Raw genomic sequence first — 16667 nt, 5'->3', positions numbered from 1 at the left:
TTTGTGGATCCGAACCACAAACCTAGTCCACTTCCACCGAGCAGATCTCATCCGAGTCCCAGTTTTAATCTTCCTGTGGTTCGGAATTCGGGGTTTTGATTGCAAAATTTACATGATTTTAGCAGTTTTCATTTTATTTTTTTACCAATGATTATATAATTTTTTTTTAATTGACTTTAAAACTGAACCGAAATCCGAATATGAACCAAAACACTTCAGGGTGTTTTCGCCAAAACCAAAACACGATGATGAATTAGAATGAAAACACGGGGATTCATGCACATCTCTAATAAAAACTATGCTTATTACACTTTCTTCAAAAGGTTAGTACTTTGATGGTGGTCTCTGCCTTGCACATCCCTCTGCTTGCTCCATTTAGCAGGCGCTCACGTAGCCAACACTTTGGAACGGGTGGTCTTCAGTATGCCGAATGTCGGGATCCCGGCGCACAGTATACCGGCACCGGAATCCTGACACCCGGCATACCGACACATTCTCCCTCGTGGGGGTCCACGACCCCCCTGGAGGGAGAATAAATGCGCCAGCGTGCCCGCAAGGGGATCCTTTGCGCTCGCCACGCTGTCGGTATGCCGGTGGTCGGGCTCCCGGCGCCGGTATGCTGGTCGCCGGGAGCCCGGCCGCCGGCATACCATACTACACCCTTTGGAACTACTGTGTCACATCTCTCCTGTCATGAAGTGACCTGAGCAGTATGAAGGAGAGCAGCACAAGTCCTTGGAATATATGAGTGTGGTGAGCCAAACCCCAGCAAAGTACTATTAATGAATGGAGGGGGTTTAGTATAACTTATTTTAAGTGGAAAACATATTTAAGTGAAAAATAAACTGTAACAATCTGGGGAAAATGGCTAGTATGTATATGATTTTTCAATGGGGTGTGCTATATAAGATAGACATTCATCATGTGGACACTGCTGGAATGTCAACATTATAGAATGTCGACAAACCATCCCTGGTACTTTAGCTGTGACTTAACCCCTTTGTTTCATTATCCCAAAATAATGAGAGAAAGCAACTATAAACAAGAAGATAAAAAAATGGCGAACTGGGGCGAAAAATGCTTAGAAGTAAATGAGTTACCAGCAGGAGGGTGTGTTCAATCACATTAAGCAACATTAAAGTTATCTGGTGGAGAACCCTTAAACTGCATCCAGTGTTGTTCATAACACAGCTAATCCACTATCTGCTGGGGAAAAAAAACACCCACGCGTGTTCCAGATACACTGCCCTTGCCATCAGTTATACCACATGGATCTAAATCCCAGGTTTTTAGCACGTGGATGTGCATCAACCTGGGATTTCTGCAGGGTCGGGGACCGGGTAATTTTCATTCACACAATGCAAATTACCCAATCCCCAACCCTGCTCTTTACCAGGGTCTGGGCTGAGACCCGGGAATTTGCCAGCTTTTAGACCTGGCAATTTCTTGGAACCAGTGTATGAAAGGGGTACTACAGAGCCATATTTAACCACAATGTTGCAACATTTTACATAAATGTTTTTATCGAGTGCTGTAAAGTAGGGCAATAATAGCTCTGCAGAAGAAAAGTTGTAGGATGTTGAAAAGCCTCTTAAACTATAAAGAACACTTCATGGAAAATAATCAGCAGACAAACTGGAAACCTTAAAGACCATGAAAGCTTTGTTTGCATCCTCCATGAAGTGTGCAGTACCACACTTTTGTCATATGACTGCAACAAAAAATAACTGTAAAAAAGAGTGAAACTTCTACAGAAAAAGTGCAGTCAAGCATACAACAGAAGCTTGTTGTGAAATACCCATCGGCTAACTAGGATGATCTTTAAAGTAAAATCTTCCAATTACTTGACTACTTGCAAGAAGATAAGAAGACTGTTTCATTTTTTATAAAATCACCAAGAAACCTGCATTATAAATATAAAAAGCAACAGTACATGTTACTTAAAACTTACTTTGTAAGCTATTAAAGCAGTGCAGTTATTAGAATCTGCTTTATGGATTAGATTCCCACAAAGGCCTTAACTGTGTAAAGTTTGAATGTTTTCCCCATGTATGTGGGGTTTGGCTACATCGCACTTTGCTAATGTAAAGTGCTTTCATTCCTATTGGACAAAAGCCACTATATAATGACATTACAATTTTATGTAGGAAACACTGAATTTAAGTACCACCAACAGGTCATGTTAGGGGGAATTCTTTAATCATGTACAGGCGAGTTCAATCGACTTTGCTGGATCAGTAATTATCCCACAGACAGAAATCTACACATTATGACCTTTTGAGGAATTTTAGGGGCCCTACACATTGGCCGATTCGCCGCCAAGCTGCCCGACGGCGGATACGGGCGACCCGGCGGCGGAGGGAGGGAAGTTTCTTCACTTCCTCCGTCACCCGGCTGCATTGAAGCGCACGCAAATATGGACGAGATCATCCATATTGGCCTGCATGTACAGCAGACGGGGGACAAGCGATGAACGAGCGCGGGGCCGCGCATCGTTCATCGCTGGAGCCTCCACTCTCAAAGATATGAACGGTATCTCGTTCATTTATGAACGAGATCGTTCATATCTTTGACTGATGTCGGCCTGTGTGTAGGGCCTATTAGAGGTTTGAGGTTGAGAACCACCGGATTTAGGGCATGCAGCAAGATGTGCTTTCTGTATGGCATGTCTAAACTGGTGAAATTGTGGTTAAGATTCTGCAAAGGATATAGGGCCTAATTCTGAGTTGATCGCAGCAGCAAATTTGTTAGCAGTTAGGCAAAACCATGTGCACTGCAGAAGGGGCAGATATAACATGTGCAGAGAGAGTTATGGCCCATACACATGGTGAGATTTGGGCTATGCCCGATTCTCACTATGCAACAGGGACCAGGTCGGCACATAGTCAGTATTGCAAGCACCTAATGAATGTGCTTGCGATACTGACTTATGTGCGATTTTGGCGAAGTGTCAATTTTCACTCTCTCTTCTATAGAGATAGTGAAAATTGACTTGCCTGCACAGTCTATCTATTCTTGCGATGCCGACCGCACATCGTCAACGAATCGGGATCGCAAGGTGACTTTCACCTTGCGATCTGCACCAACTTTTCTTACGATTTAGACTATATAGTCAAAATCGTAAGAAAAAAAAATCTTACTGTGTGTACACACCATTAGATTTGGGTGGGGTGTATTCAAACTGAAATCTAAATTGCACTGTAAAAATAAAGCAGCCAGTATTTACCCTGCACAAAAACAAAATACCCCACCCAAATCTAAAGGTGCATACACACGGAGCGATATAACTGAGCGATTTTGACTATATAGTCAAAATCGCTCAGAAAGTTAGTGCATATCTCTCCATGTGTACACAGCCAGCGATAGCGATGCGCGTCCCCGCCAGATCGCTATCGCTGCTAAAAATAGACTGTGCAGGCAAGTCAATTTTGGCTAGGTTGCTGGAAAAGAAAAAGCATCCCTTTGCTTAAATGAGTTAGCCAAAATCGCTCAGTCAAAATCGCTGGAAAAGTTAGTCAAAATCTCCTACTGCCAGTTCAAGGGAAATCTCTCAGTCAAAATCTCTTAGTCAAAATCTCTCCGTGTGTATGCACCTTTACTCTCTCTGCAAATGTTATATCTGCCCCCCTGCAGTGCACATGGTTTTGCCCAATTGCTAACAAACTTGCTGCTGCGATCAACTCAGAATTACCCCCATAGTTCTTAATTCAGCAAAGGATGTAGCAAAATTGTGGCTGGCCTTAATTCCATATCTGTTTTTTACACGCTTAAAATACAGTGTTTAAAAGGCCTATCATATTTAAAGTTAATCAAAAAACAATCACCATAAACAATTATAAAAAAAAATAAGAATTTACTTACCGATAATTCTATTTCTCGGAGTCCGTAGTGGATGCTGGGGTTCCTGAAAGGACCATGGGGAATAGCGGCTCCGCAGGAGACAGGGCACAAAAAGTAAAGCTTTTCCAGATCAGGTGGTGTGCACTGGCTCCTCCCCCTATGACCCTCCTCCAGACTCCAGTTAGGTACTGTGCCCGGACGAGCGTACACAATAAGGGAGGATTTTGAATCCCGGGTAAGACTCATACCAGCCACACCAATCACACCGTACAACTTGTGATCTAAACCCAGTTAACAGTATGATAACAAAAGGAGCCTCTGAAAGACGGCTTCCTACAACAATAACCCGATTTTTGTAACAATAACTATGTACAAGTATTGCAGAATAATCCGCACTTGGGATGGGCGCCCAGCATCCACTACGGACTCCGAGAAATAGAATTATCGGTAAGTAAATTCTTATTTTCTCTATCGTCCTAGTGGATGCTGGGGTTCCTGAAAGGACCATGGGGATTATACCAAAGCTCCCAAACGGGCGGGAGAGTGCGGATGACTCTGCAGCACCGAATGAGAGAACTCCAGGTCCTCTTTTGCCAGGGTATCAAATTTGTAAAATTTTACAAACGTGTTCTCCCCCGACCACGTAGCTGCTCGGCAGAGTTGTAATGCCGAGACCCCTCGGGCAGCCGCCCAAGATGAGCCCACCTTCCTTGTGGAATGGGCATTTACATATTTTTTGCTGTGGCAAGCCTGCCACAGAATGTGCAAGCTGAATTGTACTACAAATCCAACGAGCAATAGTCTGCTTAGAAGCAGGAGCACCCAGCTTGTTGGGTGCATACAGGATAAACAGCAAGTCAGATTTCCTGACTCCAGCCGACCTGGAAACTATATTTTCAGGGTCCTGACAACATCCAGCAACTTGGAGTCCTCCAAGTCCCTAGTAGCCGCAGGCACCACAATAAGCTGGTTCAGGTGAAACGCTGACACCACCTTAGGGAGAAACTGGGGACGAGTCCACAGCTTTGCTCTGTCCGAATGGACAATCAGATATGGCTTTGTGAGATAAAGCCGCCAATTCTGACACTCGCCTGGCCGAGGCCAGGACCAACAGCATGGTCACTTTCCATGTGAGATATATCAAATCCACAGATTTGAGTTGTTTAAAACAATGTGATTTTAGGAATCCCAAACTACGTTGAGATCGCCCAGTGCCACTGGAGACATCAAAAAGGGGTTGTATATGCAGTACTCCCTTAACAACTTCTGGACTTCAGGAACTGAAGCCAATTTCTTTCTGGAAGAAAATCGACCGGTCGAAATTTGAACCTTAATGGACCCCAATTTGAGACCCATATACACTCCTGCTTGCAGGAAATGTAGGAATTAACCTAGTTGAAATTCTTCTGTGGAGCCTTCCTGGCCTCACACCATGGAACATATTTTCACCTAAGCGGTGATAATGTTGTGCGGTCACCTCCTTCCTGGCTCTGACCAGGGTAGGGATGACCTCTTCCGGAATGCCTTTTTCCCTTAGGATCCGGCGTTCACCCGCCCTGGCGTCAACGCAGCTGCGGTAAGTCATGGAACAGACATGATTCTTGCTGAATCAAGATCCTTTCTAGTATCTCTTGAAGTTCCGGGTACCAAGTTCTTCTTGTCCCAAACCGGAACCCCGAGTATAGTTCTTACTCCTCTCCTTCCTATCATTCTCCATACACTGGGTATGAAAGGCAGAGGAGGGAACACATACACCGACTGGTACACCCACAGTGTTACCAGAGCGTCCCAGCTATTGCCTGAGGGTCTCTAGACCTGGCGCTTCATGTGGGACGCCATCATAACCACCTTTGGTCTTTCCCAACGGTTTACAAACATGTGGAAACTTCCAGATGAAGTTCCCACTTTTCCGGGTGGAATTCATTTATGCTGAGGAAATCTTCCTAGTTGTCCACTCCCGGAATGAACACTGCTGACAGTGTTATCACATGATCTTTCGCCCAGCGAAGAATCCTTGCTGTCATTGCCCTCCTGCTTCTTGTGCCGCCCCGTCTGTTTACGTGGGCGACTGCCATGATGATGTCCTACTGGATCAGCACCGGTTGACTTTGAAGCAGAGGTCTTCCTAGGCTCAGAGCATCGTAAATTGCCCTTAGCTCCAGTATATTCATGTGGAGAGAAATCTCCAGACTTGACCACACTTCCTTGGAAATTTCTTCCTTGTGTGACTGTTCCCCAGCCTCTCAGGCTGGCATCCGTGGTCACCAGAACACAGTCCTGAATGCTGAATGTGCTGCCCTCTAGAAGATGAGCACTCTGCAGCCCCCACAGAAGAGACACCCTTGTCCTTGGAGACAGGGTTATCCGCTGATGCATCTGAAGATGCGATCCGGACCATTCGTCCAGCAAATCCCCCTGAAAAGTTTTTGCGTGAGATCTGCCGAATGGAATCGCTTCGTAAGAAGCCACCATTTTTCCCAGGACTCCTGTGCATTGATGCACTGATACTTGGCCTGGATTTAGGAGGTTTCTGACTAGGTCGGATAACTCCCTGGCTTTTTCCCCTCCAGGAGAAATACCTCTTTCTGGACTATGCCCAGAATCATTCCTAGGAACAGCAGACGTATCATCGGAAAACAGCTGCGATTTTTGGAATATTTAGAATCCACTCGTGCTGTCGTAGAACTACTTTAGATAGTTCTTTTCCGACCTCCAACTGTTCTCTGGAAACTTGTCCCTTTCAGGATATCGTCCAAGTAAGGGATAATTTAGATGCCTTTCTTCTTTTAAGAATCATCTTTTCGGCCATTACCTTGGTAAAGGCCCGGGGTGCCGTGGATAATTCAACGGCAGCGTCTGAAACTGATATTGACAGTTCTGTATCACGAACCAGAGGTACCCTTGTTGAGAAGGGCAAATTTGGACATGGAGGTAATCCTTGATGTCCAGGGACACCATATAGTCCCCTTTTTTCCGGTTCTCTATCACTGCTCTGAGTGACTCCATCTTGATTTGAACCTTTTTATGTAAGTGTTCAAAGATTTCAGATTTAGACTATGTCTCACCAAGCCGTCTGGCTTCAGTACCACAATATAGTGTGGAGGACTAATACCCTTTTCCTTGTTGTAGGAGGGGTACTTTGATTATCACCTGCTGGAAATACAGCTTGTGAATTTTTTCCCAATACTGCCTCCTTGTCGGAGGGAGCCGTTGGTACAGCAGGCTTCAGGAACCTGCGAGGAAAAAATGTCACGACTCTCCAATCTGTACCCCTGGGATAATACTTGTATGATCTAGGGGTCAACTTGCGAGTGATCCCACTGCGCGCTGAGACTCTTGAGACTACCCCCCCACTGGTGGAGGGCTTCTTTTCCTGGGAAGGGGCTGCCTGCTGCAGTCTACTTCCCTTTCCTCTATGTCTGGGCAGATATGACTGGCCTTTTGCCCGCTTGCCCACATGGGAACGGAAGGATTGAGGCTGAAAAGACAGTGTCTTTTTCTGCTGAGATGTAACTTGGGGTAAAAAGGTTGTATTTCCCAGCTGTGGCCGTGGCCCCCAGGTCCGACGGACCGACCCCAAATAACTCCTTCCATTTATACGGCAATACTTCCATGTGCCGTATGGGATCTGTATCACCTGACCACTGTCGTGTCCATGACATCTTCTGGGAGATATGGACAACGCACTTATCTTGATGCCAGAGTGCAAATATCCCTCTGTGCATCTCGCATACATATATATAGAATGCATCCTATTAAATGCTCTATATCAATAAAATATTTTTAGTCAGGGAATTCGACCAAGCCAACCCAGCACTGCATCTCCAGGCTGATGGCGATCGCTGGTCGCAGTATAACCACCGTCTGTGTGTATATACTTTTTAGGATATTTTTCCAGCTGCCTATCAGCTGGCTCCTTGAGGGCGGCCGTATTTGGAGACGGTAACGCCACTTGATAAGTGTGTGAGCGCCTTATCCACCCTAATGGGTGCTTCCCAACGCGCCCTAACTTCTGGCGGGAAAAGGTATAACGCCAATATTTGCTATCGGGGTAAACCCACGTATCATCACACACTTCATTTTATTTTATCTGATTCAGGAAAAACTACAGGTAGTTTTTTCACTTCCACATAATACCCTTTTCTGTGGTACTTGTAGTATCAGAAATATGTAACAGCTCCTTCATTGCCCTTAACGTGTGGCCCTAATGAGGAATACGTTTGTTTATTCACCGTCGACACTGGATTCAGTGTCCGTGTCTGTGTCGACCGACTGAGGTAAATGGGCGTTTTTTATAAAAAAACCCTGACGGTGTTTCTGAGACGCCTGGACCGTTACTAATTGTTTGTCGGTCGTCTCATGTCGTCAACCGACCTTGCAGCGTGTTGACATTCTCACGTAATTCCCTAAATAAGCCATCCATTCCGGTGTCGACTCCCTAGAGAGTGACATCACCATTACAGGCAATTTCTCCGCCTCCTCCAGCATCGTCCTCATACATGTCGACACACACGTACCGACACACAGCACACACACCTGGAATGCTCTGACAGAGGACAGGACCCCACTAGCCCTTTGGAGAGACAGAGGGAGAGTTTGCCAGCACACACCAAAAAACGCTATAATTACATAGGGACAACCTTATATAAGTGTTTCTCCCTAATAGCATCTTTATATATATATTTATATCGCCAATTTGTGCCCCCCCTCTCTGTTTAAACCCTGTTTCTGTAATGCAGTGCAGGGGAGAGCCTGGGAGCCTTCTCTCCAGCCTTTCTGTGAGAGAAAAATGGCGCTGTGTGCTGAGGAGATAGGCCCCGCCCCTTTTACGGCGGGCTCGTCTCCCGCTCTTTAGTGAAGTTTGGCAGGGGTTAAATATCTCCATATAGCCTCTGGGGGCTATATGTGAGGTATTTTTAGCCAGTATATAGGTTTACATTTGCCTCCCAGGGCGCCCCCCCCCAGCGCCCTGCACCCTCAGTGACAGCGTGTGAAGTGTGCTGAGAGGAAAATGGCGCACAGCTGCAGTGCTGTGCGCTACCTTTAGAAGACTGTCAGAGTCTTCAGCCGCCGATTCTGGACCTCTTCTAACTTCAGCATCTGCAAGGGGGCCGGCGGCGCGGCTCCGGTGACCATCCAGGCTGTACCTGTGATCGTCCCTCTGGAGCTAATGTCCAGTAGCCAAGAAGCCAATCCATCCTGCACGCAGGTGAGTTCACTTCTTCTCCCCTCAGTCCCTCGTTGCAGTGATCCTGTTGCCAGCAGGACTCACTGTAAAATAAAAAACCTAAGCTAAACTTTCTCTAAGCAGCTCTTTAGGAGAGCCACCTAGATTGCACCCTTCTCGGCCGGGCACAAAAATCTAACTGGAGTCTGGAGGAGGGTCATAGGGGGAGGAGCCAGTGCACACCACCTGATCTGGAAAAGCTTTACTTTTTGTGCCCTGTCTCCTGCGGAGCCGCTATTCCCCATGGTCCTTTCAGGAACCCCAGCATCCACTAGGACGATAGAGAAACAACTATTAATTGTTCACTTATATAAGAGCAGTTATGTGAAAAGTTGCCAATGTGTCATATTTAGGGGTGTATTTATGAAAGCATGAAGTGGAGGGTGCAGGCTGTGTTTGAAAAAGGAGTTAGGAGCCGATTGGTTGGTGCTTTATCGCGCTACACGTTTTGATAAGTACACCCCTTAGTATCGATATTAATATGGCTTAACCACTTTTCTTTCTTGTTTTAATCAAAAGTGACAATATACCAATGGATAAAATGAAAAGAAAAGCACTTTTGATTGAAATAAAATGGCAAAGGAAGTGACTTTAATGTAATTCTTAAATGTGCTCTAGTCACAAAGAGTCATGAGGCAAATGATAATGAGAGAGATCATGCCACGAATTAATGTTGGTTAAAAGTCATGTGCTTTCTACACAGGCAGAAAATGGAAAGGAAATTGATCTTATTAATCTTAAAAGATAAAGGGCACACAGGCACAGTGAGATTTGTGCATCTTAACCACGCCATACAGAAAGAACACCTTCAACCTACCATAATTCAATGCAGAGAGCTGCAAAGCAGGTGACTTCCATCACTATGAATAGATGCAATGTAAATATACTACTTAAATTCAAGTGCTTGAAGGCCATTAAATATGCACTCCATAATAACACAAAATTAATAAGAAAATCATCATAAATATGGTGGATGAAAAACCACTAAAGATTTGTCTATCATTATTTTAAATAAGATTTTACTCACCGGTAAATCTATTTCTCGTAGTCCGTAGTGGATGCTGGGACTCCGTAAGGACCATGGGGATTAGCGGCTCCGCAGGAGACTGGGCACAACTAAAGAAAGCTTTAGGACTACCTGGTGTGCACTGGCTCCTCCCACTAAGACCCTCCTCCAGACCTCAGTTAGGATACTGTGCCCGGACGAGTGTACACAATAAGGAAGGATTTTGAATCCCGGGTAAGACTCATACCAGCCACACCAATCACACCGTATAACTCGTGATACTATACCCAGTTAACAATATGAAATATAACTGAGCCTCTCAACAGACGGCTCAACAATAACCCTTTAGTTAGGCAATAACTATAAACAAGTATTGCAGACAATCCGTACTTGGGATGGGCACCCAGCATCCACTACGGACTACGAGAAATAGATTTACCGGTGAGTAAAATCTTATTTTCTCTGACGTCCTAAGTGGATGCTGGGACTCCGTAAGGACCATGGGGATTATACCAAAGCTCCCAAACGGGCGGGAGAGTGCGGATGACTCTGCAGCACCAAATGAGCAAACTCTAGGTCCTCCTCAGCCAGGGTATCAAACTTGTAGACTCTTACAAAAATGTTTTAACCCGACCAAGTAACAGCTCGGCAAAGTTGTAAAGCCGAGACCCCTCGGGCAGCCGCCCAAGAAGAGCACCTTTCCTCGTGGAATGGGCTTTTACAGATTTAGGGTGCGGCAGTCCAGCCGCAGAATGTGCAAGTTGAATCGTGCTACAGATCCAGCGAACAATCGTCTGCTTAGAAGCAGGAGCACCCAGCTTGTTGGGTGCATACAGGAGAAATAGCGAGTCAGTTTTCCTGACTCCAGCTGTCCTGGAAACATATACTTTTCAGGGCCCTGACTACGTCCAGTAACTTGGAATCCTCCAAGTCCCAAGTAGCCGCAGGCACCACAATAGGTTGGTTCACATGAAAAATTTATACCACCTTAGGAAGGAATTGGGAACGAGTCCTCAATTCCGCCTTATCCATATAAAATACAGATAAGGGCTTTTGTATGACAAAGCCGCCAATTCTGATACACGCCTGGCCGACGCCAAGGCCCCCAGAATGACCACTTTCCACGTGAGGTATTATAGCTCCACGGATTTAAGTGGCTCAACCCAATGCGACTTCAGGAACTCCAACACCACGTTGAGATCCCACGGTGCCACTGGAGGCACAAACGGGGGCTGACTATGCAGCACTCCCTTAACAAAAGTCTGAACTTCAGGCAGTGAAGCCAGTTCAATTTTGGAAGAAAATCGATAGAGCCGAAATCTGGACCTTAATGGAACCCAATTTTAGGCCCATAGTCACCTCTGACTGTAGGAAGTGCAGAAATCGACCTAGCTGAAATTTCTCCTTTGGGGCCTTCCTGGCCTCACAGTACGCAACATATTTCCGCCATATGTGGTGATAATGGTTTGCGTTCACTTCTTTCCTAGCTTTAAATAGCGTAGGGATAACTTCCTCCGGAATTCCCTTTTCCTTCAGGATCCGGCGTTCAACCGCCATGCCGTCAAACGCAGCCGCAGTACGTTTTGGAACAGACAGGCCCCCTGCTGCAGCAGGTCCTGTCTGAGCGGCAGAGGCCATGGTTCCTCTGAGATCATTTCTTGGAGTTCTGGTTACCAAGCTCTTCTTGGCCAACCCGGAACAATGAGTATAGTTCTTACTCCTCTCCTTCTTATTCTCATTACCCTGGGTAAGAGAGGCAGAGAAGGGAACACATACACCGACTGGTACACCCACGGTGTTACCAGAGCGTCCACAGCTATCGCCTGAGGGTCCTTGACCTGGCGCAATATCTTTGTAACTTTTAGTTGAGGCGGGACGCCATCATGTCCACCTGTGGCCTTTCCCCACGGTGTACAATCATTTGGATTACTTCTGGATGAAGTCCCCACTCTCCCAGGTGGAGGTCGTGTCTTCTGAGAAAGTCTGCTTCTCAGTTGTCCACTCCGGGAATGAACACTACTGACAGTGCTAACACATGATTTTCCGCCCATCGGAGAATCCTTGTGGCCTCTGCCATCGCCATCCTGCTTCTTGTGCCGCCCTGTCGGTTTACATGAGCGACCGCCGTGATGTTGTCTGACTGGATCAGCACCGGCCGGTGTTGAAGCAGGGTCTAGCCTGACTTAGGGCATTGTAAATGGCCCTTAGTTCCAGAATATTTATGTGTAGGGAAGTCTCCTTACTTTTCCATAGCCTTGGAAGTTTCTTCCCTGTGTGACTGCCCCCCAGCCTCGAAGGCTGGCATCCGTGGTCACCAGGACCCAGTCCTGTATGCCGAATCTGCGGCCCCCTAGAAGATGAGCCCTCTGCAGCTACCACAACAGCGACACCCTGGCCCTTGGAGACAGGGTTATCCGCCGATGCATCTGAAGATGCGACCCGGACTACTTGTCCAACAGATCCCACTGGAAAATCCTTGCATGGGACCTGGCGAATGGAATTTCTTCGTAAGAAGCTACCATCTTTCCCAGCGCTCGCGTGCATTGATGCACCGACACCTGTATATGTATTAGTCGGTCTCTGTCTAGAGACGACAACTTCTTGGACTTCTCCTCTGGGAGAAACCCTTTTTATCCTGTTCTGTGTCCAGAACCATACCAAGGAACAGTAGACGCGTCGTAGGAACCAGCTGCGACTTTGGAATATTCAGAATCCAGCCGTGCTGTTGTAGCACTTCCCGAGATAGTGCTACTCCGACGAACAACTGCTCCCTGGACCTCGCCTTTATAAGGAGATCGTCCAAGTACGGGATAATTATTTCGGCCATTACCTTGGTAAATACCTCGGTGCCGGGGACAGACCAACGGCAACGTCTGGAATTGGTAATGACAATCCTGTACCACAATTTTGAGGTACTCCTGGTGAAGAGGGTAAATAGGGACATGCAGGTAAGCATCCTTGATGTCCAGTGATACCATGAAATTCTCCAGGCTTGCAATAATCGCCCTGAGCGATTCCATTTTGAACTTGAACCTTCGTATATAAGTGTTCAAGGCTTTCAATTTTAGAATGGGTCTCACCGAACCGACTGGTTTCGGTACCACAACATTTTGGAATAGTAACCCCGGCCTTGCTGAAGGAGGGGGTACCTTGATTTCACCTGCTGGAAGTACAGCTTGTGAATTGCCGCCAGTACTACCTTTCTCCGAGGGCAGCAGGCAAGGCTGATGTGAGGTAACGGCGAGGGGGAGTCGCCTCGAACTCCAGCCTGTATCCCTGTGATACTATTTGCAGAACCTAGGGATCCACCTGTGGGCAAGCCCACTGGTCCCTGAAGTTCCTGAGACGCGCCCCTACCGCACCAGTCTCCACCTGTGGAGCCCCAGCGTCATGCGGTGGACTCAGAGGAAGATTTTTGATCCTGGGAACTGGCTGCTGGTGCAGCTTTTTCCTTCTTCCCTTGTCTCTGTGCAGAAAGGAAGCGCCTTTGACCCGCTTGCTTTTCTGAAGCCGAAAGGACTGTACCTGAAAATACGGTGCTTTCTTAGGCTGTGAGGAAACCTGAGGTAAAAAATTTTCTTCCCAGCTGTTGCTGTGGATACGAGGTCCCAGAGACCATCCCCAAACAATTCCTCACCCTTATAAGGCAGAATCTCCATGTGCCTTTTACAGGCAGCATCACCTGTCCACTGCCGGGTTTCTAATACCCTCCTGGCAGAATGGACATTGCATTAATTCTGGATGCCAGCCGGCAAATATCCCTCTGTGCATCCTTTATATATAAGACGACGTCTTTAATATGCTCTATGTTAGCAAAATATTATCCCTGTCTTAGAGTATTAATATTATCTGACAGGGTATCAGACCACGCTGCAGCAGCACTATTTATGCTGAGGCAATTGCAGGTCTCAGTATATAACCTGAGTGTGTATATACAGACTTCAGGATAGCCTCCTGCTTTTTATCAGCAGGCTCCTTCAAGGTGGCCGTATCCTAAGACGGCAGTGCCACCTTTTTTGACAAACGTGTGAGCGCCTTATCCACCCTAAGGGATATCTCCCAACGTGACCTATCCTCTGGCGGGAAAGGGTACGCCAGCAGTAACTTTTTAGAAATTACCAGTTTCTTATCGGGGGAACCCACGCTTCTTTACACACTTCATTCATTCATCTGATGGGGGAACAAAACACTGGCTGCTTTTTCTCCCCAAAAATAAAACCCCTTTTATGTGGTACTTGGGTTCATGTCAGAAATGCGTAACACATTTTTCATTGCCGAGATCATGTAACGGATGTTCCTAGTGGATTGTGTATATGTCTCAACCTCGTCGACACTGGAGTCAGACTCCGTGTCGACATCTGTGTCTGCCATCTGAGGTAACGGGCGTTTTTCTGAGCCCCTGATGGCCTTTGAGACGCCTGGGCAGGCGCGGGCTGAGAAGCCGTCTGTCCCACAGCTGTCACGTCAACCAGCCTTTTATGTAAGGAGTTGACATTTGTCGGTTAATACCTTCCACCTATCCATCCACTCTGGTGTCGGCCCCACAGGGGGCGACATCCCATTTATCGGCCTCTGCTCCGCCTCCACGTAACCTTCCTCATCCAACATGTCGACACAGCCGTACCGACACACCGCACACACACAGGGAATGCTCTGACTGAGGACAGGACCCCACAAAGTCCTTTGGGGAGACAGAGAGAGAGTATGCCAGCACACACCAGAGCGCTATATAATGCAGGGATTAACACTATAACTGAGTGATTTTTCCCCCAATAGCTGCTTGTATACATATATTGCGCCTAAATTTAGCGCCCCCCCCCCTCTCTTTTTAACCCTTTGAGCCTGAAAACTACAGGGGAGAGCCTGGGGAGCTGTCTTCCAGCTGCACTGTGAAGAAAAAATGGCGCCAGTGTGCTGAGGGAGAAGCCCCGCCCCTTTTTCAGCGGACTTTTCTCCCGCTTTTTTATGGATTCTGGCAGGGGTAATTTATCACATATATAGCCCTGGGACTATATATTGTGATGATTTGCCAGCCAAGGTGTCTTATATTGCCCTCAGGGCGCCCCCCCCCCCCAGCGCCCTGCACCCATCAGTGACCGGAGTGTGAGGTGTACATGAGGAGCAATGGCGCACAGCTGCAGTGCTGTGCGCTACCTTGGTGAAGACCGAAGTCTTCTGCCGCCGATTTTCCGGACTCTTCATGCTTCTGGCTCTGTAAGGGGGCGTGGCTCCGGGAACGAACACCAAGGTCAGGTCCTGCGGTCGATCCCTCTGGAGCTAATGGTGTCCAGTAGCCTAAGAAGCCCAAACTACCACCTGTTAGGTAGGTTCGCTTCTTCTCCCCTTAGTCCCTCGCTGCAGTGAGTCTGTTGCCAGCAGATCTCACTGTAAAATAAAAAACCTAAATATACTTTCTTTCTAGGAGCTCAGGAGAGCCCCTAGTGTGCATCCAGCTCAGCCGGGCACAAGAATCTAACTGAGGTCTGGAGGAGGGTCTTAGTGGGAGGAGCCAGTGCACACCAGGTAGTCCTAAAGCTTTCTTTAGTTGTGCCCAGTCTCCTGCGGAGCCGCTAATCTCCATGGTCCTTACGGAGTCCCAGCATCCACTTAGAACGTCAGAGAAATTTAGATTATTAACTGCAAAATGGCAATGGCATCATTGAGTAGCATGCGGTGTCCAACCCGTGGCTCTTGAGCCGCATGTGGCTCTTTCTTTACTCAAATGTCGCTCCCAACACTCAAAGTCACGTTGACCACAGCAGATCCAGAAACCAATGCACTCCAGCCAGACACACAGCAGCACTACGTTGACTGAAAACTGAGGAAGCCAAATACTATAGGTGAGACATCCACTGTCAAATAGAGGACACATAAGGGGCTGCTGCAATCAGGGGCTTGGTGGCAACCTTTAGCCTGGGGGGCACACTCAAGTAAGCGACCCCATTTTTTTTCAGGGCATCATCCCCTGACGAAGTCCCTCATTCGACGAAATGCGTTGGACGTGGCTAGATGACGTGGGCATTGGGGCGTCCTGGATTGCCAGTACTTTGCGCATATGCAAGACCTGTTTTGTGCATTTGCGAATGGGTTCATCGACGATGCACGCATAGCGGCATCAGCCTATCAATGATTGACAGTCTGTTGCGATTTAGAGGTGGGGTGCGGAGATGGCACCCGGTTCTCCAAACTCAGTCATGTCACTGATGTTACAGGGGAGAGAAGAGACCAGGATCTCCGTCAGAGGATGGTGATTTCCTGGTCTCTAGGTTGACGGCTTTCGTGACCCCACGGGTCAGGCAGACAGCTGATAGTGTTGGAGATGATCCGACACTGTGTCCTAGGATGCAGCTCGAATCAGTAATGCATGCAGGAGTCGTGGACGCGTCCTGCTGCATTACCATATTAGTACTGTCGTTGCTGCTTCTATGTAAGCAACCCCAACTAAATGACCCACATTATATGCCAATTTTGCCATTTTATATGATCTTTTTCCAACTGTATCTTTCCTATGTCTCTCTGCGGCTGTCTTTTCCCACTATCTGCCTCTTAGAGTCAGTATCAGGGCCTGGACATGCTGCAGCCTGAATGGACCTT

The 16667-nt window shown here is 47.2% G+C and overlaps 1 protein-coding gene across 3 annotated transcripts in view; it reads right to left on the bottom strand.

Annotated features, from left to right (window-relative positions):
- The window catches only part of RAB9A (RAB9A, member RAS oncogene family), a 49073-nt gene that overhangs the window by 18599 nt on the left and 13807 nt on the right, over window positions 1-16667 (bottom strand). The gene's annotated exons all lie outside the window — the stretch shown is intronic.

Source organism: Pseudophryne corroboree, chromosome 2, assembly GCF_028390025.1.
Source record: "Pseudophryne corroboree isolate aPseCor3 chromosome 2, aPseCor3.hap2, whole genome shotgun sequence".
In the NCBI taxonomy this organism is placed as follows: domain Eukaryota; kingdom Metazoa; phylum Chordata; class Amphibia; order Anura; family Myobatrachidae; genus Pseudophryne; species Pseudophryne corroboree.
Note: the sequence above shows the minus strand (reverse complement) of the source record. Positions and strands in the feature narration are given on the sequence as shown.